Below are 17,825 nucleotides of genomic sequence, written 5' to 3'. Positions count from 1 at the left end.
GACGGTGCATATGAAGGACAACAGCGAGCACAGAGTCAAACAACTCAGAGGTACGTACCCACAGTTTACACAGAACACCAATCATACACAAAAGGTGGCCTGTATGTGTGTTGAGTGTAGGCCTAGGTATGTGTGACGCAGTTGGAAATGAAGCCATGTGGGCCCCTGAAATGGCGGCTGTCTGACCTCTAAAGTGAGAAAATGGGATGTGAGGTAACTGCGCTGGCATTGTACACCGTCGCGGTAGGCGGTCGAAGACCGTGGCGCAATGCTGAATTGGTTAACATTGGACCCTATGGGTCCCAGGAGCCAATGGCGATGTGCGCCGGCGGTGACGGTACGCACCGCCACGGATGTGACCACCATTTTCTATCTGTTGAATCACTCAATACCTGATCTTCGACAGGAGAGGACCTACACTGCAAGTGCTGCTGTGACCTCAGTTTGGAAGAGACAATGGCTCGAGTGTCTCTGGAAAGGGCCCCTGCCTTCACATCGGAGGAGTTGGAGAAGCTCGTGGATGGGGTCCTTTCCTCCAGACAAACAGGTATGTACACAGGGAGCATGTTGTATGGGCTATGCCTGTGTGGAGATGGCTGGATGTAAGAGGGAAGGGGCGGAGAGTGCTGCGTGCATGAAAGACGGTGAATGCATGTGCCACATGGCAAGTGTAGGGATGGGGGCCAATCACTTTGACAGTGCAGTTGGTAATAACTTCTCTTTTTCCCCTGTACATTTCATGTAGGTCAGTGCCCACCAGAAAAAGATATTTGGCGTGCCATCGCCAAGGACGTCCGGACCCTGGGGGTCTACCACAGACGGAGCACCCACTGCCGGAAAAGATAGGAGGACATTTGCCGATGGAGCAAGAAGACGGCGCTGGGGATGGCCTCCCATCGTGGGAGGGGTGCCCGTCGCACCATGACCCCCCTAATGTTCCGGATTCTGGCGGTGGCCTACCCGGAGTTGGATGGGCGCTTGAGGGCATCACAGCAGACACAAGGGGGTGAGTACACTCTCATTCTGCTGACTTTGCGCGCAGTGGAGGTGTCTGGGTGGGGGAGGTGGGCTGTGGGTTTCCCTAGGCCAGGGCGAGTTCCGTAGGCAAGGCCCCTCCGTAAGGCTGGCCATGTGGCACCCCAGCCCACCTCTGTAGAGTGCCAAGTACACCTAATCATGCCCCTGTGTCATCTATGTGTGCAGATGTCGTCCATAGCCTTGTAGGGCATTTCACAGGAATTGAACAGTGGAGCCCAAGAGCGCGGCGTAGTGCAGGCGGCTTCTGTGTCCGTCGTGTCCGCCAACGGTAGCGGCAATGCATGCACTCAACATGTCTCTCTCCTGTCTTCCCCCCCTTTTTGTGGTCTCCCTGTTCTTGTGTGCATTAGCATCATCAGGCGGAGGAGCAGTGGCACCGGAGCAGAACGGAGCTGCATCCCACATGGCCCTGGAGGGCGACACTACGGAGTCTGAATTCACCAGTGGGACGGAGGGCGAGGGGAGCTCCACGGCAGGGACAGGTGCTGAGACCAGTGACACGGACTCGTCCTCTGATGGGAGCTCCCTTGTGGTGGCGGCAACATCTGTGCCCCCCGCATCTACAGGTACAGCCGCCACCCCCCCTACCAGCATCGCCCTCCCAGCAGCCCCTCAGCCTTTGCCCCGTGCCCGCTCACCCAGGAGGGTGGGCATCACCTTCGCACCAGGCACCTCAGGCCCTGCCCCAGTCACCCCTGCTGCCCTCAGTGAGGAGGCCATTGACCTCCTCAGTTCCCTCACTGTTGGGCAGTCTACCATTTTGAATGCCACCCAGGGTGTAGAGAGGCAGTTGCAACAAACAAATGCATTCCTGGAGGGCATTCATTCTGGTCAGGCGGCCCTTCACCAAGCTTTTCAGACTCTGGCCTCAGTACTGATGGCAGCCATTGTCCCTGTCTCTAGCCTCCCCCTCCAACTTCCTCCACCCGACCCAATCCCCTGTACCTCAGCCTATCCCAAGCACACCTACAGACCAACATGCACATACCTCAGCACCCAAGGGTAGCTCAGGCAAACATAAGGACCACACATCCCACAGGTATTCACGCAAGCATCACACACATGCAGACACACCAACATCCACTGCCTCCACTGTGTCCCTCTCCTCCTCGTCTCCCTCCTCCCTCCCAGTGACGTCTCCACTCACACCTGCATGCACTACATATACAGCCGCTACGTCCCTCTCCAGCACACCCACCAACACACCCCGCTCACGTGCAGTCACCACCCCCACTACCATTCACACGTCCCCTGTGTCCTCTCCCAGTGTGTCTGTGACGCCCTCTCCCAAGATACACAAACGCAGGCACACACCTACCCAACAGCCATCCACCTCACGACACCCTCCAGCGCATGCACCTTCACCCAAAGTCACCAAACGTACACCTCCTACAACCGCCACCTCTTCCTCCAATCCCAAACCCCCTCCAGCTACCCGTCACAGTGTTCCTAAGAAACTTTTCCTGGCCAGCCTTGACTTCTTTCCCTCACCTCCCCCACCCCATCCGTCTCATAGGTCCCGAACTAGCACTTCAGCCACAACCTCTCCGGGACCAGGTGTGCCTGTAGTCACCGGAATCTGGAGTGCACCGGCCACCAGGGCAGCCAGTGTGGCACGGAGCCACAGCACAGACAGTCCCCCACCTGTGAAGCATCAGAAGTTGGCCAGTGCCCGGCGGGAGAGGGGAAAGACTACATCCACCAAAGCCGCTCTCAGGGGTCCCGGTGGGAGTGTGGAGTCAGCTGTGACACCTTCCAAGGTGGGGAAGGGCCACAAGAAACCAGGCAAGTCTGGGAAGAGCAGCAAGGTGGAGAAGACCACCATCATCCCCACTGCCCAGGAGGCCACCGCCAGCACCAGTCCAGCTGCCCAGGAGGCCACCGCCAGCACCAGCCCAGCTGCCCAGGAGGCCACCGCCAGCACCAGCCCAGGACAAGACCACCAGCACCAGCCCAGCTGGCCAGGACAAGACCGCCAGCACAAGCCCAGCTGCCCAGGACAAGACCGCCAGCACAAGCCCTGTTGAGCCATGAAGAACAACCAGCAAAAGCCCGTTGGGCCATGATGGACCGCCAGCAAAAGCCCCGTTGGGCCATGAAGGACCGCCAGCAAAAGCCCCATTGGGCCATGAAGGACCGCCAGCAAAGGCCCCGTTGGGCCATGAAGGACCGCCAGCAAAAGCCCCGTTGGGCCATGAAGTACCGCCAGCAAAGGCCTCGTTGGGCCATGAAAGACCGCCAGCAAAAGCCCCGTTGGGACATGAAGGACCGCAAGCAAAAGCCCCATTGGGTCATGAAGGACCGCCAGCAAAGGCCCCGTTGGGCCATGAAGGACCGCCAGCAAAAGCCCCGATGGGACATGAAGGACCACCAGCAAAGGCCCCGTTGGGCCATGAAGGACCGCCAGCAGCTGAGACCCTGCAATTGAGACCGCTGTCCAAAGCACCGCTGCACAGGGCACCGCCATCTCAAGCACCGCTGGCCCATGAGCGGCAAGGGCACTGACGCAACTGAGTCCGTCACGGGGTGAATGAAGCACTCTGGGCACAAAGCCCCCTCCAGAACCAGTGAAGAGATACATCCACTCCCTCTGTCCTTAGCAGGATGTAGCACTCTGGGCGCAAAGCCCCCTCCAGAACCAGTGGAGAGATACATCCACTCCCTCAGTCCTTAGCAGGATGAAGCACTCTGGGCACAAAGCCCCCTCCAGAACTAGTGGAGAAGGCATCCACTTGAGAGACTGTGGCTTTGCACTCCCCAGGATGGAACAGTGGGCAACCCACCCACTGTAGAGACTTGAGAGACTGTGGATTTGCACTCCCCAGGATGTAACAGTGGGCATCCCACCCACTGTAGAGACTTGAGAGACTGTGGCTTTGCACTCCCCAGGATGGAACAGTGGGCAAACCACGCACTGTAGAGACTTGAGAGACTGTGGCTTTGCACTCCCCAGGATTGAACAGTGGGCATGTGACCCCCTCGTGGATTTGGCGTCGTGCACTCATCCGGCTGAGGTGCCCCCCCTTTCCGTCCCCCTGATATGCCTGTTTAGTTGCTGTCTGATGCCCATGCAGTGTTCTCTCCGTCATGGTCGGGGATCTTGTGTGGGCCTCGCCCATACCGTGTGGTCCCAGTGTTCCACGAACTTTCTTAGAACACTACCTGGACTACTATGCTTGGTATATATTATGTACATGGTGTATATATATATATTTCTGCCTACTTGCTTTTAATATATTACAATGGTTACACTCATTTTCTATTGTCTTTGCATTCTTCCGGGGAGTTTGGGGGGTGTAACTGTGATGTATTGATATGCATTGTTTGTGTGTTGTTGTGGGTGAGGGTGGGGGTGTTGCGTGTGTGTCTCCCTGTTTTTTTGCCTCCCCCCTCCCCTGTGTCGTAGGTGCAGTACTCACTGTGGTATTCGCCGCCGGTGTTCGTGCTCCTGGTAGAGGAGCAAGAAGATAAAGGCTGTGAAAATGTGGAGCTCTGGTTCCATGGCGTCCTCGTTTCTCGTGGAGTGTGTAGAGGTGAGCGTTTTCCCTTTGGGATTCCTGTTTCAGCCGTGTTTTTATCCGCGGTAAATCCACCCCGGAAAAGGTGGCGGATTGGCCTGTCATAATAGTGTGGGCGGTACATTGTCTTCCACTTGTCTGTTGGTGGTGACCGCCGCGCTGTTTGTTTGTAACGCCGTGGCAGTCAAAGTGTTAAAGTGGCTGTCTTTGCTGGCGGTTTCCGCTACGGTCGTAATTCCAATTTTTTTCCAGCCGACCTGTTGGCAGTCTTACCGCCGCTTTAACACCGACCGCCAGGGGTGTAATGACCACCAAAATGCCAAAACTTTGCATCCAGGTACCCACACCCTCGTTCCAAGGGAAATGCCCTATGGATCAACTGGTCAGGGATATTTACTTACGCTTTTCCACCTCTCCCACTCACCCCATTCCTAGTGCACAAACATAAACAAACTTCTCTCAAACTGATCCTGTTAACACCCACATGGGCTCACTAGTCTTGGTTTACTACTCAATTGGATCTCTCCCTAGTACCCCACTAGAGACTCCCCATCAGACCGGACCTTCTCACACAAAATTTACAACAGATAAGACATCCGGATCCCAAGTCACTCAAATTTGTGATATGGCTCTTGAAGTCACAGAATTCGGTTACCTTCAGTTACCTGCAGAATGTATAGACATTCTAAGACAGGCACGTAGACCAACAACTACAGCCTGTCATGCAGCAAAATGGAAATGTTTTGTATGTTACTCTCAATCTAAACACATTGATCCACTAACACCAAAGGTACAAGATATTCTTTACTATTTGCTTCACCTACAAAAAGCTAATTTGGCTTCCACTTCAAGTTGGTTGCACTTAGCTGCAATTGCAGCCTGTTAACAAAATAGACAACATACTTAATTATTTAAAATACCAGTCATTAAAGCTTTCATGGAAGGTCTTAGAAAGGGTAATCCCCTCCAGGCTACCTCCAGTGCCTACCTGGAATCTTAATATTGTACTCACTAGGCTCATGGGACCTCCATTTGAGCCCCTTCACTCATGTCAGTTACAATTTCTTTCTTACAAAGTAGCTTTTTTAGTAGCTATTACATCACTAAGACGTGTTAGTGCGCTACAAGCCTTAACGTTAGAAGAGTATTAGACCTGACAGCCTTAGGGTGGTCACCCCCAACGTTTCTGCCTGCCTCCCTCCACTTTTTGACACTGTTTTTGCTGGTTTTAGGACTCTGCACACTTTACCACTGCTAACCAGTGCTAAAGTGCATATGCACTCTCCCTTGAAACATGGTAACATTGGCTCATACCCAATTGTCATATTTAATTTACTTGTAAGTCCCTATTAAAGGGCACTGCATGTGCCCAGGGCCTGTAAATTAAATACTACTAGCAGGCCTCCAGAACGGATTGTGCCACCCACATAAGTAGCCCCTTAACCATGTCCCAGGCCATTGCAAGGCATGGGTGTGCAGTTTCACTGCCACTTCGACTTGGCATTTAAAAGTACTTGCCAAGCCTTAAAACCCCCCTTTTTCCACATATAAGTCACCCCTAAGGTAGTCCCTAGGTAACCCAGAGGGCAGGGTGCTGTGTAGGTAAAAGGTGGGACATATATCTGTGTGTTTTATATGTCCTGGTAGTGGAAAACTCCTAAATTCATTTTCCACTGCTATGGGGCCTGCTCCTTTCATAGGCTAACATTAGGACTACCCTCATATACTGTTTGAGTGGTAGTTTCTGATCAGAAAAAAGGTAGACAGGTCAAATTTAGCATGGCCAGAATGGTAATACAAAATCCTGCTTACTGGTGCGGTTGGATTTTATATTGCTATTTTAGTAATGCCCCTTTTAGAAAGTGAGCATTTCTCTGCACTTAAATCCTTGTGTGCTTTACAATCCACTTCTGGAGTGGGCTAGTTGACAGCTCCCTTGTGCATTTCACTCAGACAACCACAAACACAGGATGCTCAGAAACACCTGCACACATCTGCATACTGAATGGGTCTTACTGGGCTGGAAGGGTGGAGGGCCTGACACATTTCAAAGGACAGTGGCCTGCCCTCACACAATGGACTGCCACACCCCCTGCTGGACCCTGGCAGACAGGGTTGTACTGAAAGTGGGCCTTGTGCAATTCAAAACCACTCTTTGAAGTCTCCTTCACTTCAAAGGCACTTTTGTGTATATAAACTGTGTCCCTGACCCTACCAATTTAGACACTTCTGGACACTTCAGGATACTCCTTGGGACAAACACTCTGCCCCAGAACCTGCAACCTGCCAAGAGGATCTGCCTGGCTGCCCAAAGGCAGCCTGGACTGCTTTTCTGAGAAAGTCTGCTGCCTTGCTGTTGCCCTGCTGCCTTGCTGGCCTCTGGCTCTGCTGAGAAGTGCTCTGAAAGGGCTTGGATTGAGCTTGCCTCCTGTTCCTGAAGTCTCAGGGCCAAAAAGACTTCATCTCTGCAAAGGAACTCCTTGTGTGGCGGAAAGCAATGCACAGCCTGCCGGAATCGACGCACAGCCTGCCTCATGGTGACAGAATCACTGCATCGCCGAAGCAGCATCAGCGCTGCAACCGTAACTTCGACGCACAGCCCACCGGATTGCCGAACCGGAATGACGCCGCCCAACTTCCTGCATGAGGAATCGACGCAGCAGCTGCTGTGCGACAGAAACTCCGATGCATCGCCCACCGGATTGATGCAGCCCCTGTGACTTCGCCCTGCGCGCTCACGATTTCTTTGCATCGTCCCTGGGGGTCAAAAGACCCCGCATCGCAAAGAGTATTCAAGCCTGCATGCTGGAATTCGACACAAAGCCCTTGTCGCATGGAAAAGAATCGACACATCGTCTGTGTGCACCCAAAAATCCTATGCACACCCTTCATTTTCCACGCATCTCCTCCTCTGTGGTCTCTGCATGTAATTTTGATGCAAACCAGGTACTTTGTGCTTGCAAGAGATATTTGTTACTTTTAAGAACTTAAGACTATTCTTATTGATATCAAATTGATATTTTCAAATAGAGATTATCAAATCTTGCTCGTTTTGACCTTAATTTAATCAGATACATTTTTCTAAACCTGTGTGGTGTCTTTCGTAGTGTTTTCACTTTGTTATTGCATAATTTATTGCACAATTACTTTACACATTACCTTTTAAGTTAAGCCTGACTGCTCAGTGCCAATCTACGAAAGCGTGGGCACAGGATCATTTGGATTGTGTGTAACTTACCCTGACAGGAGGGAGGGTCCTTGCTTGGACACGGGCTAATCTGAATGCCAACCAAAGACCCCATTTTTAACAAAGAGCCTTTCTTTCAAATACATAAAGACAAACTAGTCCTGCGTACAACCATTAAGGTCCATATTTATACTCTTTAGTGCTGCATTTTGCAGCGTTTTTTGACGCAAAATTGGTGCAAACTTACAAAATACAATTGTATTTCGTAAGTTTGCACTGATTTTGCATAAAACAACGACACAAATGCAGCGCTAAAAAAGTATAAATATGGGCCCAAGTTTCTACCAAAAGTTGTCTCACAATTTCACATTAATCAAACTATTGATTTGCCTGTTTTTTCATACAGCCAGACTTTGTGGCAGAAACAGCACTACACCCACTGAATGTTAAAACAGCTCTCATGTATTACAGTGACAGGACAAAAGAATTCAGGAAAAAAACAACTTTTTGTAGCTTTTCAGTACCACATAAGGGAAATCATGTTACAAAAAACGAAATTGCTAGATGTATTGTAAAATGTGTACAAATATGTTATGCTAAAGCAAAAAGACAATTACCTCCTTCTCCTAAAGCAGTGGTTCCCAACCTGTGGTCCAAGGACACCTGGGGCTCCGCGAATCCTCCTCAGGGGGTCTGCGACTGCTTAGAAAATTTACTAATATTAACAGATTAGGTCCCCAGCTTCTTTGGAGGGGGTCCTTGGATTCCAATAATAATTCAGTGGGGGTCCCCAGGTTCCAGTACTGATAAAGTAGGGGTCAACAGAAGTCAAAAGGTTGGGAACCACTGTCCTAAAGCGCATCCTACCATGAAAAAGGGTGCCACTATGGCATTTTTAGGAAATATCCCCTTAGCTGACATTACACCACATACATTTACAAAACACTACTGCGTAGATGTACAGGCTCGTCGGTAAGCCAAAGTAGGACAAGCTGTCCTAAGAACACTTTTTCCGACAACTGCAACTCCCAATGTTACTTACCCATAGACATCTGTGCATGGCATGTAGTGCTGTTGATTCACATCCCTCCTTCCTGGGAACCTGTGGCTGTTGCAGTTGCTTTGTACTTGTATATAGTTGTATATAGTTACTTATCTTAGCATGGACATACTTCTTTCTATACTTCTCTATACTATACCTCTCACCCGCCTGTGGAAAACAAAGGACTCGATGCCCATGCGCAGAAACACCAAGAAGGAGGAGCCACTTGATTCCTTGACTCGAAAAACACTTCTCGAAGAAAACAAGTTGCAGCAACACTAGATGGCAGGATAATGCACAGCATGTGAATCTACAGCACTACATGCCACAAACAGATGTCTATGGGTAAGTAACATTTTCCATTCCTTTCAGTCTGTGGGATTAAGCAGTAATGGCACAAACCTACAAGATTTTGATGAAAGAGCTATTATGATGCATTGTGCAGCACACAAATCACCATTGTAGATGTTTATGTGCAGGAAGGGACATCTTCCTGCACATAAAAAATAAATCCCCTCAACGCAGGCACTCTTGCACTATGGTACAAGGATGCCTGTGTTGGCGCTAGCAGCTAAATTTAGCGCCGGTGCAGGGGAAAACACAGGGTGTGCTGTATTTTAGTAAATACGGCGCATCCCTGTGTATGTAAAGTGATGCAGTGCTACAATTTTTGGTGCAGCACCGCGCTGCATCACTTTTTAGTAAATCTGTCCGTAAGATGTTTGTGTAATATTTATCTTCAACATTAAGTAGTGCAATTTTTCACTATTTTGATGGGTCTGTGGGGATGTCTACCAGACAACTCAAGCTGTCTGGGTTGTGAGAGATGTTATAGGCTTAATAAGAACACTTAGGGGTTTGCACCCAACCAGTAGTTTGCCAATGTTTGGCTTCATTGGCACTCATATTTGCTTCCTTTCTATTGGATGCCTTTTCTCGTTTCAGCCTTTCCATCTCGTGTTTGTCCCTCCTGTGGAGCATAGCGTCTTTACCATCGCTTTGAATTGCTCTAAGCGTCCTCTGATCACTTTTAGGGAACTAATATTTTCTTGCTATTTAAGCACCACTCTATTCTTTTTATTTGAGAGTGCAAGTGTTTTCCAGCTGTCTCCTTTGTGGGCCACCCTTCTTCCACTGTGTTCTCTCTCACCCATGTGCTTCACTAACCCCACCCACACATGCGTTGTTCTCTTACCCACAGCATCTAACAGTGCTCTTTCACCTGTTTCTCCTTTTGTCACGTATCATCGTGTCCACCATGTTGCTTCCCCCACTGCACCCCATGTTGCTTTCCTCCCATCTGCCGTGCTGCTTCCCCTCTGCCCCTCCCCCATCCCTCTTATCTGTTTTCATCCCGTTTTTTCTTTAAAAAAGCCCATTTGCACTGTTTTTAATTTACCGGTCCGCCTTGGATCAATAAACAAAAAATAAAAACACCAGTCTCGCTTAGTAGACACACCCGAGTGTTGAACACATGGGTGCACCAATAAAATCATAATGCTGCTGTGTCATTGTGTCTTTTTTTAATGCACCATGAAATACAGCATGGGTAAAAAACATAGACAAAGCCAATAGGTTTTGTAGGCGAGATCTATTGGCTATGCCAATGCTTATTTATGTAACCAGCATATTACTGACCCCCTCCTTGTAACCGGTAAACCTTTGCTGATTTTTGCCTGCTTTCCCCATGCACCTTGAAGGCTCACCTAGATGTTTTCTGGGATCTCCGAGATTGAGAGTCCTGGAACCGGATCGGATGGGGCTACTTCTCCGAACTGGCCCTAGAAACTTTGAGTGCCCATTCTAGGCTGGGGTTGGTGCACTAGAATTTCTTATCCACCCTGGCCACTCACTCACCGGTGTTACTTTTTCAGATGTAGGGTATCTCTACCCCTTCACTGCCTGCCCTGTTAGACACACTCACCGGGCATACTGAATTTGCCCCACTACAACATGGACCAGAATAAGCAGGTTTCTGAATCGTGCACTATTCATGCACTCTGAGCGCTTCCTATACAAGTGACCCAGACCTCGCTGGGCAAAGATCACATCAGAGCAGTCAGATAGGCAACCTAAGGTGCGGGCCCAGTTACCCTAAGCAGATGCTGGGGCCTACTCACTCCTTTAGCTCCTTGTTGTAAGCTCTGTCTCCTCGATCTCCCTTTTTCAGCAGCTGGGCAACTTGAAGGCAACTATTAGGGAGAAGCTGCTGTATGAAAAGGCAGACTGTAAAATTTGTGACCAGAGTAAAAGTCATTCTTCTGCCTCCCAGGTATCTCTTGAGCAGCGTGCCTTGGTTTCAAACTCTCGTTCCTCTAGTTCCTCACTCACCCCTCTCCTTCCTATATCCCTGCTTTCAACCACTGACCTCTTCCGCTCACTCCTGAACTTTCTTCTCAGCAACGTCTTGTTACGTCTGCTTTCATTACCTGCCTAATTGTCTGCCTGTTGTCCAAACCTAGCAACTCCCATGCAATATCCCGCCGCCCTCAAGACTACCGATCTGGGAGTGGACGTTTTAAGGATTTTGGAAGCTCTTGGCCAAAAGTATTCTGATGGGAACTGCTAGGAACAGTTTTGAATTTATGATCCAGTTACAGCCTTCTTTGGCCAGGCCACTGACAATGCACAGGCACATTAATGCAAATTCTAAATGGAATACATTTTGGGTTCAACTTTAAAACCGCTAGTTTAGGCAAGAACTTTAGGCAAAGATAAGAGGCCACTAACACTCCCTGTTCCTCCAACCTCCTCGCTGATGTTATAGTAACTAAGAAGGCATGAAGTTCTAGAAGACGTCTATGTGAGGTTCACTTCCTCTAAAGGCTCAAAAGGAATTTTTTTAGCACTATCGATAGATCCCAGGACAGTATTAGGCTATGCATCGTTGTAGGAAAGTACCATCTTCCTTGGCATGTTACCCCCATTTTTACATGTATGTCAGTATGTTTTTGCCTGTCTCACTGGGATCCTGCTGGTCATAATTTATGGCCTAATGTGCATGCCTGTGTAGTGCCTAACTCTGTCACTGAGGCTCTGCTAATCAGAACCTCAGTGCTTATGCTCTCTCTGCTTTTAAATTTGTCACTATAGGCTAGTGACTTCATTCACCAATTTCAACTGGCACACTGGATCCCCCCCTTATAAGTCCCTAGCATTTGGTACCTAGGTACTTAGGGCATTGGGCATTGGGGTTTCAGAGGTTCCATATGGGCTGCAGCATTTCTTTTGCCACCCATAGGGAGCGCAGACAAACCCTTACACAGGCCTGCCATTGCAGTCTGAGTGAAATAACGCACACGTAATTTCACAGCCAATTTCACTGCACTTAAGTAACTTATAAGACACCTATATGTCTGACCTTCACTTGCTGACAGTTAAGTGCAAAGTTACTAAGTGTGAGGGCACCCTTGCACTAGCAAAGGTGTCCCCACATAGTTCAGGGCCATTTCCCAGGACTTTGTGAGTGCGGGGACGCCATTACACGCGTGCACCACATATAGGTCAATACCTATATGTAGCTTCACAGTAGTAACTCCGAATATGGCCATGTAATCAATCAATCAATCAATCACTGCATTTGTAAAGCGCGCTACATACCTGCGAAGGTCTCAAGGCGCTGGGGAGGGCGGGGTGCTACTGGTCGAAGAGCCAGGTCTTGAGGAGTCTTCTGAAGGCCAGCAGGTCCTGGGTCTGTCGTAGGATGGTGGGGAGAGTGTTCCAGGTCTTGGCGGCGAGGTAGGAGAAGGATCTGCCGCCGGCGGTGGTTTTTCGGATGCGGGGGACTGTGGCGAGGGCGAGGTTGGCTGAGCGGAGGCTTCAGGTGGGGGTATGGAAGCTGAGTCGGTTGTTGAGGTAGGTGGCTCCGGTGTTGTGCAGTGCTTTGTGTGCGTGGATCAGGAGCTTGAAGGTGATCCTTTTGTTGACGGGGAGCCAGTGCAGGCCTCTCAGGTGGAGTGTGATGTGGCTGCGGCGGGGGACATCGAGGATGCGTCGGGCCGAGGCGTTCTGGATGCGTTGGAGTCGTCTCAGGAGCTTGTTTGTAATTCCTGAGCAGAGGGTGTTCCCGTAGTCGAATCTGTTGGTGATGAGGGCCTGGGTAACAGTTTTCTCGTGTCGAGGGGGGATCCATTTGAAGATCCTGCGGAGCATACGGAGGGTGTTGAAGCAGGACGCGGAGACGGAGTTGACTTGCCTGGTCATGGAGAGAGTGGAGTCGAGGATGACCCCCAGGTTGTGTGCGTGGTCCGTGGGTTCCGGGGCTGTGCCTAGTGACGTGGGCCACCAAGAGTCGTCCCAGGCTGATTGGGTGGGTCCGAAAATGAGGACCTCCGTCTTGTCTGAGTTCAGCTTCAGTCTGCTGTCCTTCATCCAGTCCGCTACGGCCTTCATTCCTCGGTGGAGGTTAGCTTTGGCGGTGTGGGGATCTTCGGTGAGGGATATGATCAGCTGGGTGTCGTTGGCGTAGGAGATAATGTTGAGGTTGTGTTGTCGTGCGACGTGGGCGAGGGGGGCCATGTAGATATTGAACAGTGTCGGGCTGAGGGAGGATCCCTGTGGGACGCCGCAGGTGATCTCGGTGGTTTTAGAGCGGAAGGGTGGGAGGCGGACGCTCTGGGTTCTGCCGGAGAGGAAGGATGTGGTCCAGGCCAGGGCCTTCTCTTGGATACCGGCGTCATGGAGGCGTGCTGATAGGGTGCAGTGGCAGACCGTGTCAAACGCTGCTTATAGGTCCAGGAGGATGAGGGCGGCTGTTTCTCCTTTGTCCATCAGGGTCCGGATGTCATCAGTGGCGGCGATGGGGGCGGTCTCGGTAATGTGGTTACTGCGAAAACCAGATTGGGAAGGGTCCAGGATGTTGTTGACTTCGAGGTAGCGGGTCAGCTGTTTGTTGACAATCTTCTCGGTCACTTTTGCCGGGAAAGGGAGCAGGAAGATGGGCCGGATGTTCTTGAGGTCCTTGGGGTCCGCCTTAGGCTTCTTCAGAAGGGCGTTGATCTCGGCGTGCTTCCAGCTTTCTGGGAAGGTTGCTGTCTCGAAGGAACAGTTGATTGTTTTCCGGAGGTGGGGCACGATGGCTGTGCTGGCTTTGTTGAAGACGTGGTGAGGGCATGGGTCTAATGGGGATCCGGAGTGGATGGAGTTCATGGTTTTGATGGTGTCTTCGTCGCTGACGCTGGACCAGACGGTCAGGCGACTGGTGCGAGTGGTAGTCGCAGGGGTGGTGGACTCGGTGGTGGGTGCGGGGGGGTTGGGGTTGAAGCTGTCATGGATGTCGGTGATCTTGCGGTGGAGGAAGGTAGCCAGGGAGTCGCACAGGTCTTGAGATGGCGGGATGTCGTTGGTGATGGAGCTGGGGTTGGAGAGTTCTTTCACAATGCTGAAGAGCTCTTTGGTGTTGTGTGCGTTGTTGTCTAGGCGGTCCTTGAAGGCGGTCTTCTTGGCGGTCCTGATGAGTAGGTGATATCTGCGGATGGCACTCTTGAGGGCTATGTGGTTGTCTGGTGTTCGGTCGTGGAGCCAGTTCTTCTCCAGCTTCCGACAGGTGTGCTTGGAGATCCGGAGGTCCTCGGTGAACCAGACGGCTTTCTTGTTGGTGTGGTTGGTTGTAAAGGTCTTGAGAGGGGCTAGGGTGTTGGCGCAGTCGTTGATCCACTGTGTGAGGTTGGTCGTGGCGGTGTCTGGGTCGGTGGGTGGTCTCAGGGCGAGGGCGGTAGTCAGTTGGTCCTCGGTGACCTTGCCCCAGCAGCGGTGTGGTAGCTGTTGGGTGCGGTGGTGTGTGGTGGGTTTTCTGAAGGTGAAGTGGACGCATCTGTGGTCGGTCCAGTGTGGTTCGGTGGTGTGGTTGAAGGAGACTTGGGGGCTTGCGTAGAAGATGGGGTCCAGGGTGTGTCCAGCGGCGTGAGTGGGTGTTGTTACGAGCTGTTTGAGTCCGAGGTTGGCAAGGTTGTCGATCAGGGCAGTGGAGTTGGCGTTGTTGTTGTTCTGGAGGTGGAAGTTCAGGTCCCCGAGGAGGATGTAGTCCGTGGAAGCGAGGGCGTGGGTGCTGATGAGGTCGGCGATGGTGTCACTAAACTGTGGCCGGGGTCCGGGAGGTCTGTAGATGAGAGTTCCTCTGAGGGTGGTGTTGGGGTCGTTGTGGATCTGGAAGTGAGTGTGCTCGGCGGTGGTGAGGGTGTCATCAGTGTTCTTTGAGATTTTGATGGAGTCTTTGTGGATTATGCCGATTCCTCCTCCCACTCCGTTGGTGCGGTCTCTGCGGGAGATCTTGTAGCCCTGTGGGATGGCTATGGCGATGTCTGGTGCTGAGGTGGCGTTCAGCCAGGTCTCCGTCAGGAAGGCGACGTCGGGGGTGGTGGAGTCTAGGAGGTCCCAAAGTTCGATGGCGTGCTTGCGAGCGGAGCGGGTGTTGAGGAGGATGCAGCGGAGGTGGTTGGGTTCTCTGGCTGGTGGTGTGGAGGGTTGGAAGTTGGTGAATCTGCAGTTCCGGCAGGTGAAAGGCCCCTGGGTGCGTTTCGGGGTGGCCCGGTAGCAGGGGTGGTCTCGTCTGGTGTTGAGTACGTGGAGGGTGCTTGCGTCGTAGTGCAGTCTGGCGTTGCGGGCGGTGCGGGTTCCAGGGGTTCTGGTGCTGGATGCGGTCCAGGCGCGGACCTTGCCTTAGGCGCGCCTGCTTCGCGGCCTCCATATGAGGACAGAGGGAGGGAGGAGCAGCTGGGAGGTGGGAGCGGGCGGCCAATGGGAGTGAAGGGGGCGGGCAGCAGGGGCTCAGCAGCAAGGGAAAAACCCGGGGGAAAACCCGGGGAAAAAATGGCTGGAAAAGACGGCGGGAGAGGGACAACAGAGCACAAGGGTACAGAAAGCAAAACACAGGGGCACAGAATGAAAAAACAAAGTGGCACAGAAGCCAAGCGCAGGGGTACAGAAAAAAGGGAGCGAGTAGTCAGGCGGCAAAAGCGGCAACGGAGGTTCAACCCATGCAGATGGGGGGAGCGACCTGCCTGGTGACAGGGTCAAAGGTCGGTAACATGTCTACGATCATGGAATTGTTCCCCCATTCCAAATATGGTATTGGGGAGCCAATTCCATGCATCCTGGGGGCTCCACCATGGACCCCCAGTACTGACAAACCAGTTCTCTGAGGCGTGCACTGCAGCTACCGCTGCTGCCACCTCACAGACAGGGTTCTGCCCTCCTGGGGTCTGGGCAGCCCAGTCCCAGGAAGGCAGAACAAAGCATTTCCTATGAGAGCAGGGTGTTACACCCTCTCCCTTTGGAAATAGGTGTTACAGGCTGGGGAGGGGTAGCCTCCCCCAGCCTCTGGAAATGCTTTGAAGGGCACAGATGGTGCCCTCCTTGCATAAGCCAGTCTACACTGGTTCAGGGACCCCTTCTCCCCTGCTCTGGCGTGAAACTGGACAAAGGAAAGGGGAATGGCCACTCCCCTGTCCATCACCACCCCAGGGGTGGTGCCCAGAGCTCCTCCAGTGTGTCCCAGATTTCAGCCATCTTGCTTTGCAAGGGGTGGGGGCACTCTGGAGGGCTCTGAGTGGCCAGTGCCAGCAGGTGATGTCAGAGACCCCTTCTGATAGGTCCATACCTGATAAGGTAGCCAGTCCCCCTCTCAAGGCCTTTTAGGGTCTCTCCTGTGGGTTCTCTTCAGATTCTGCTTGTAAATTTCCTTCAGGAATCCTCTGCAACAACTTCAGCATCCTCTGACCTCGGATCAACCGCAGCCTGCCCCAAGAAACGCTGTAACTGCAACAAAGTATCTACAAGAGATACTTTTCTTCAGCAACCTCAGCTCCAAGTCAGCAACTGCAACATTTTCCATGGTGTGCACGCTCTGGGGACTCCCTGTCTTCATCCTGCACCAGAAGGGCCGAAGAAGTCTCCCGTGGAATGACAGAGTCACTCCCCTGCTCCAAGCAGGCACCTTCCAAGATGACGACCGGTAGCCTTGGACAGCAACGAGCGTGCTCCTAAGGACACCGAGGGTGGACATCATCGACATAGACTGTCCTGAGGTCCTGCTGATGACATTTGGAGGAGGCAAGACCTTGCCTTCCCTGAGAGCGACAGTACCCTTGTGTACTGTGTCTTCTTCATCTCCTGAGGCCTCTGTGCACTATTTGCAAAATTCCTTTGTGCACAGCCTGGCCCAGGTCCCCAACACTCCATCTTGTGACGCTCAACTCCCTGAGTTCTTCTCCGGAGGTGTGGGATCTTCTTTTGTTGTGCTGCATCAAACGCATTTTGCACCTCCATTGTCCCCGGATCCTGTGACTCCCGGGGGTGCTGGCTGGCATCTTGAGGGCTCTCTAAAGTGCAGAGAGCCCCCTCTTCCTCCTCACACAGAGTTGAAGCCCCCAGGTCCCTCCTGGGTCCATCCAGCGCCATTTTGACGCGAAATGCACTTTTGTCGTAGCCAAGGCTTGTTGGCAACTTCCAACACAAAATCACGTCTGCAACGATCTTCACGTCGTGGGACATCCTTTGCATCATGCAGGAACCCACTGGCATCTTCCTGCAGTCTCCGACTAACCGGGAATTCTTCTTTTGCACCCTCTTCTGGGTTGGCAGGGGCTCCTGTCCTTCCTGGAACTTCTTTTGACTTCTGGTCTTGGACCCCTTCCTTTGCAGGTCTTCAGGTCCAGGAATCCAGCAGTTGTTCTCTGCAGGCTTGGTTGGCTGCTGCAAAATCCCAATCACAAGGTATAGTGTGTCCTAAGGAAACTTGCAGTACTTTACTCCTGCTTTTCTGGGCTCTGGGTAGGGGTAATTTACTTACCTTTACTGTATTCTTACTCTCCAGGTGATTCAGCACACACTACACTTGTCTAGGGGGGAACTTGTGATTTGCATTCCACTTTCTTAGTATATGGTTTGTGTTGCCCCTAGACCCATTTTCTTCCATTGCATTCTATAGTAGTTCCTATTGTTTGCATTGTTCTATGACTATTTACTTGTCTAATTTTAGTGTCTAATGTATATATTGTATATAATACTTACCTCCCGAAGGGGTATTGTCTCTAAGATTTTT

Source organism: Pleurodeles waltl, chromosome 3_1 (genome assembly GCF_031143425.1).
Source record: "Pleurodeles waltl isolate 20211129_DDA chromosome 3_1, aPleWal1.hap1.20221129, whole genome shotgun sequence".
Taxonomy (NCBI): Eukaryota; Metazoa; Chordata; class Amphibia; order Caudata; family Salamandridae; genus Pleurodeles; species Pleurodeles waltl.
Note: the sequence above shows the minus strand (reverse complement) of the source record.